Source organism: Herpailurus yagouaroundi, unplaced genomic scaffold, assembly GCF_014898765.1.
Source record: "Herpailurus yagouaroundi ecotype Mexico unplaced genomic scaffold, PumYag 205, whole genome shotgun sequence".
NCBI classification, from domain to species: domain Eukaryota; kingdom Metazoa; phylum Chordata; class Mammalia; order Carnivora; family Felidae; genus Herpailurus; species Herpailurus yagouaroundi.
The window spans coordinates 8844689-8850744 of NW_024412436.1; the positions used below are offsets into that span (position 1 = coordinate 8844689).

Here is a 6056-nt window from a genome sequence, read left to right on the forward strand (position 1 = left end):
GAAAGGATTAGTGCACGGCTGGGGGAAGAACACTCTGGAAGAGAGCGAAGCATGAAGAACAACTCTGCTCCGGTGCAGCTGAGATGGAATGTCACTCTGTCCGAGGAACAGGTCTGGGAAAGGAGCAAGATCTCTCAGAGGGTCTTGACAGGATCTTGAGAGCATGCCTGGAGATTTAAAGTTGCCCTGCAGACGTTTCCAAGGTTCCTCACGTCTCCGCCTAAGTGGGCCAGCTACTTTTTACATCTCTGGATAGAGTTTTCACTTCGATACCAGGCGCCTAGCTAAAGCCTGGGCAAACATTTATTGAGTGTGGGCTGGGCCAGGTGTCCTGCCCGGGACAGGAGCATTGTGGATGAAAGTCCTGGTTACACTCGAGAAGTCCCAGCATGTGGAGAGGGATCCACAGGGTCACAGTTAGTGGTTATCTATGTGGGGCAATGGCAGGACGCTTTTATTTTCTTAGTTGTAATTTTTAAAGTTTTTCCCAATTTTCTGCCAGGAGAGAAGATTACATGGTGACAAAGATGACAATAATGTAGGGGCACCTGGGTGGCTCTGTCGGTTAAGCATCTGACTTCGGCTCAGGTCATGATCTCACAGTTCATGAGTGTGAGCCCCACTTTGGGCTCTGTCCTGACAGCTCAGAGTCCGGACTCTGTGTCTCCCTCTCTCTGCCCGTCCCCGGCTTGTGTGTGCACGCACTCTCTCTCCCTCTCTCAAAAAATAAATAAACACTAAAAAAAAGTAACAATATATAACAAAATATCTGGTGTGATACATGACACGATAGGGGTAAGAAAAGGGGTTTTTGGGGAAAAGGGGTGAAACTTCCCTTGTACCATAAATAAATAAATAAATAAAACAAAAGCTGCCGAGCCTAAGCCAAAGTACTTTGGGGACTAGATCATGTTCAAATATATTCCTACAGAGACCCTGTTCGGGAAGGTTCTGAAGCTACCAGGGAGAAGGTGACTAGGGAGAGTGTTGCAAATGCACAGGCCTTCCCGGGCTGAAACGTTTAAACGGAGCCCAGGGATCAGCCGTCTGACACGAGCGAGGCTTTGGGCTTCCCTGCTCACTCTGAGAAGGCAGCACTTGAAGCCGGAGACCCAGCCCTGCCTTCTCTTAGCAACTCCACGGGTGGCTCCCTGTCTTCTGCTCTCTGCCAACAGCCTGCGAGCAGAGTCCTTTAACTCGCGCCAGGGACAGGGTCCCCTGGACAACACCTGCAGCCACATCCCCAGAGGACGTCTCGGCCCCTGATGTCTGTTCCCACTGTCCTCCCTCTTTCCCCTCACTTGTTCTTCTAGAGACGGCAGAAGACGGTGATGGGGTTTAGAATCGGACTTTTATTTAGCTTTTTATTGTCAGATTTTAATTTAAATTCCAGTTAGTTAACATACAGCGCAATATTGGTTTCAGGAGTAGAATTTGGGGATTTATCACTTACGTACAACACCCAGTGCTCATCCCAACAAGTGCCCTCCTTAGTACCCATCCCCCACTCACCTCCCTCCAGCAACCCTATTTGTTCTCTGTCCCTAAGAGTCACTTGTAGTTTGTTTCTCTCTCTTTTTCCCCCTTCCCATATGCTCATGTGTTTTTTTTTTTAATTTTTTTTTCAACGTTTATTTATTTTTGGGACAGAGAGAGACAAAGCATGAACGGGGGACGGGCAGAGAGAGAGAGGGAGACACAGAATCGGAAACAGGCTCCAGGCTCTGAGCCATCAGCCCAGAGCCCGACGCGGGGCTCGAACTCACGGACCGCGTGATCGTGACCTGGCTGAAGTCGGACGCTCAACCGACTGCGCCACCCAGGCGCCCCAACTCATGTGTTTTTTTAAAGCTGGGCTTTTTAGACCGGACTGCTGTCTGCCTCCTCCTTCTGCTGCCTCCCATCCCCTAGTCTGTGAACCCCTAGTCACTCTATCTTCCCAACTTATTAATTTTGACTTGATTACTAACTAGGATTTCCATTATTGTGACTCAGTCACCGCTCTTACAAGGGAATCTGAGATATGGGGCAGCGTTTGGTTTGTCAGCATTGGGGGGTGAGGGGTTGTTGGGTCAGCGGCATGTACTGGGTGAGGGCACAGAATTCTACAAGCCCAACAAGTCCAAAAGTCAACAAGGCCTCCTGAGAAGCAGTTCACAGGAGGGTTACATTCCAAGACCCCGCAGTGGAGTCCTGATCCAGCAGACAGCCAGAACACGACAGGTTCTATGTTCGTTTCCCTTATGTACAGAACCGCGATAAAGGTGAATTTATAAATGAGGCGCAGTAAGAGATTGGCCACAACGAGTAATAATAAAATAGAACAATGATCACAATATGCTGTAATAAAAGTTATGTGGACATGATCTCTCTCTTAAACTATCTTGCAGGGCTGTACCCATCCCCCTTCTTCTTGTGATGATGTGACTCCTATGCCTAAGAGACAGGCATCTAAATATTTGGCGACGTTGGTGATCCTCCTGGGCCTGAAACCTGAGTCCTTGAGGTAGCCCTTTGTGATGAAGCTAGTATTCTAACATTCCATACCATGATGCGGAAATGGTCTTCCCTGGTGGCCCAGGCATTTCCACAGGGCTGTGTCCTACAGAGAACACGAGTCTTTTAAGTCTAGAGAAAAAGGTCACTGGGAAGCACCTCCTTTGTGCTTTTTCCCTTTAACAGACCTCCATCCACATCCCAGCACAGTGTTTACTGTGGTGCTTTATGCTTGGTTGTCTCTTTAGGTGCCTCCCCCGCTAGACTATGAGCTCCTGAGGACACAGGCTGTGCTTATTCATTGCAATATCCCGAATAAATGTTTAAGAACTCATTAATAATCAATCGCTACAGTGAATCCAGGCAATAGCCATAATAAAACTGCAAATAATAAAATTCGGGGCAGCCTATAAATAAAGTAGTATACAGAGTCGACTATTTCTTTCGTTAACAATAATAAGTGGCTATTAACCAGGCTTAGCCACGAACTAGGCATAGAATGGAAAATTAAAATTCCGTCTGTAGAAACAGTACACTTTATTGAAAATTGCTTTAGAATGTTAAGGAAGACTGACGCCCAAGTGACTCAGTCAGTTAAGTGTCTGACTTCAGCTCAGGTCATAATCTTGCAGCCTGTGAGTTCAAGCCCAGCATTGGGCTCTGTGCTGACAGCTCCAAATTCTCTCTCTCTCTCCCTCTCTCTCTGCCCCTCCACTGCTCATACTCTTTCTCTCTCTCTCTCTCTCTCTCGCCTCTCCTCTCAAAAAATAAATAAATAAATGAACATTTAAAAAAAATTGGGGCGCCTGGGTGACTCAGTTGGTTGAGCACTCGACTTCAGCTCAGGTCATGATCTCACGGTTTGTGGTTCGAGCCCCACGTCGGGCTCTGTGCTGACAGCTCGGAGCCTGGAGCCTGCTTCCGATTCTGTGTCTCCCTCTCTCTGGCTCTCCCCCGCTCACGCTCTGTCTCACTCTCTCTCTCAAAAATAAATAAACTTAAAAAAAAAAAGACTACAATGAGGTCTGTCTCAGAGGGATCAGCTTCCCCCGTGGCAGTGATAGAGTTTGGGGGTGATGGAGGGTTCGTGGGATCCAAGAAAGAATTCTTGAAAGCATCTTTGGTGCAAAAAGGTGATTTTATTAAAGCATGGGGACAGGACCCACAGGCAAAAAGACCTGCACGGGGGTCCTGACAGATAACTCATTATATACCCTCGGGTTGGGAGAGGGTCAGGGATAGAGTAAGTCTCTAAGGAATTTTGGAAGCAAGCTTTCCAGGACCTTGAGCGGCTAGCTGTTGCTAGGGAAACACCATTTATCGCCGTTTAATAAAACCTCAGTCATGAGACCCCTCAGATGCATATCAGGGGACCATAAGCTTGAAGCACGATTGCCGGCATAAATCCTGAGACAGCTGAGAAAAAGAAACTGGACTTACAGGGTCCTCGAGGTTGGGACAATGTTGAGCCATGGTTCTCTTTTGCCCCCAACAGAGTGTCATCATAGAGGCAGCTGAGCTCCTAGAGGGAGGTTTCAAGGACTTGTCAGTGGGCTGCAGGCAGGAAGGGAATTTAATTTTTCATTTGCCTTAGTTTCCCACATCACCATGGCAAGCACTTAAACCCCTTTCCTTTGTTCCTGGGTAGCCAGGAGTGTCTGAGGAATATCACATATTCCACCTGGCAAGTGGCGTGCCAACCTGTATTTTGCCCTCATCCTCCGTCACCAACAGCTCCACACACATTTGAACCACAGTACACAGCCACACATTTGGAAGGCCAACAATCATTTCATTACCTCCTCCTCCCTTCCCCCATCTTCCAACACACGCACTAATGGGAAGGGGCACTCCTGCCCTGGGCAATGTCACACACAGCCCGTCACCCAGTGTTGCTGGCCTTCCACTGATGCTTGCAACCCCTCCCAGACACCCTAATTCAACAGCACATCGTGTTCAGTTGTCAGAAGTCAACAAGCTTTTAACTTATTTTTTTAATGTCTATTTATTTTTGAGAGAGAAAAGAGAGAGACAGAGAGACAGAGCATGAGTAGGGGAGGGGCGGAAAGAGAGAGAGAGACAGAATCTGAAGCAGGTTCCAGGCTCTGAGCTGTCAGCACAGATCCCGATGTGGGGCTCGAACTCACGACCCGCAAGATCATGACCTGAACCGGGGTACGATGCTCAACCAACTGAGCCACCCAGGTGCCCCAGCAAGCTTTTTATTTTTAAACTTTAAAAACCCTCTTCTTTTAGCCTCTTCATATTTTGTAAAGAAATTTCCTGTAGCCATCAAAACAGAATCGCCCAGCTACTTATTTTCTATGGCATCTACCTTTTCAGATGGAAGACTCAACATCATTCATCCATTAAATGTATGAACTCGAGCTCCAAACTGAAGTCAGACTTCTCAATCTGGCTTCTTGTCCCTGCCCCGCATCAGCCATACACTTAGTCTAGGAGCCGTGGATACTTTCTGAAAAACTCTGACACTTGTACTAAATCACACTCCCCCAGCACTGTTTTGCCTGAGCTTGACCAAGTGAGATTTACTGTTCTTATCTCTCCCTTAACCTGTATCTCACTGGTGCCAATAAATTAAACAACCACCAAAAGGTGGGCTGGTAGAAGAAAACAGGAAGATGGGGTTCAAATGAAAGTAGTTGGTTCCTTGCCCCGCTAAAATGTTACTCTCTAATGTGTATAAACACCAAAGGCCTTTTGGCTCATTAACTGATGGCACCTTACCTGGCATCTTCCCTCAGAGAATCCACATTGCAAACAGTGATACCCATAGATCTATGTGAGATTCCTGTTGTCTCTCCTCAGTGGAAGGATTTCAACCTAAGTCGAGAGATAGCAGATCAGAAACTCATCTTCAATCAAGTGAACCTTCTAAAGCCAGTCTAGGCTGTGCCGGCTGAGTGAAATATTCTTACTGTTGCAGGAGAACACGCAGGGGAGTCCAGGAGAAGAGTCTGCCTCCTCTTTTTGTGTGAAATTAGAGCACAGACCTCTAACTCTGGTGCAGAGAATGCAGAATGCCGCGGAACTCCCAGAAGGAGTTTGTTTGCAGAGAAAAATACACTTCCTTTGGCCCAGGGGTGAGGGAGGGTTCTCTTTACAGAACTCGAAATGTACAGGCTAATGGCACTGGGTATACAGAGGACAATCACTCAGTGCTATTGGCTAGCAAATAGCTTGAGAAGCAGTCTGAATGCTCCCAGAATTGGTGATTTTCTAACCCCTTTCATCCTGTCTTCAGTTTGGCATTTGAAGCATCCCCCTCAGGAACTCTGTTGGAAAGAATTGCATCATTGTGGATTCTTTTAGATCCTTAAGAAGCCTTATAATTTCCTTGACTTCAAAGGCTTGGGGTCAGTCCACCTCAGATGAGGAATGTGAATGTTAAGAGTCTTGTCTTTTAAAATTGAAAAACTTTCGCCTTCACACTGGGTTGACAGTCACTGAGCTCAGGAGAACTGAATCCCCTTCCCCTGCTTCCAGCTGATGTCCTGGCCACCCAGGTAACAAGAAGGTTCCAGAAAGTACCGGGCAGG

At 47.2% G+C, this 6056-nt stretch overlaps 1 long non-coding RNA gene across 1 annotated transcript in view; it reads right to left on the minus strand.

The window, feature by feature from the left end:
- Positions 1 to 5643, minus strand: part of LOC121014985 (uncharacterized) — a 53247-nt gene extending 47604 nt beyond the window's left edge. The window contains exons 1-2 of the long non-coding RNA XR_005783549.1: positions 5436 to 5643; positions 5245 to 5340 (exon numbers count right to left, since the gene is read on the minus strand). This is a non-coding gene — a long non-coding RNA (uncharacterized LOC121014985). The remainder of the gene's footprint in view (positions 1 to 5244; positions 5341 to 5435) is intronic.
- Between the last annotated feature and the right edge of the window lie 413 nt (positions 5644 to 6056).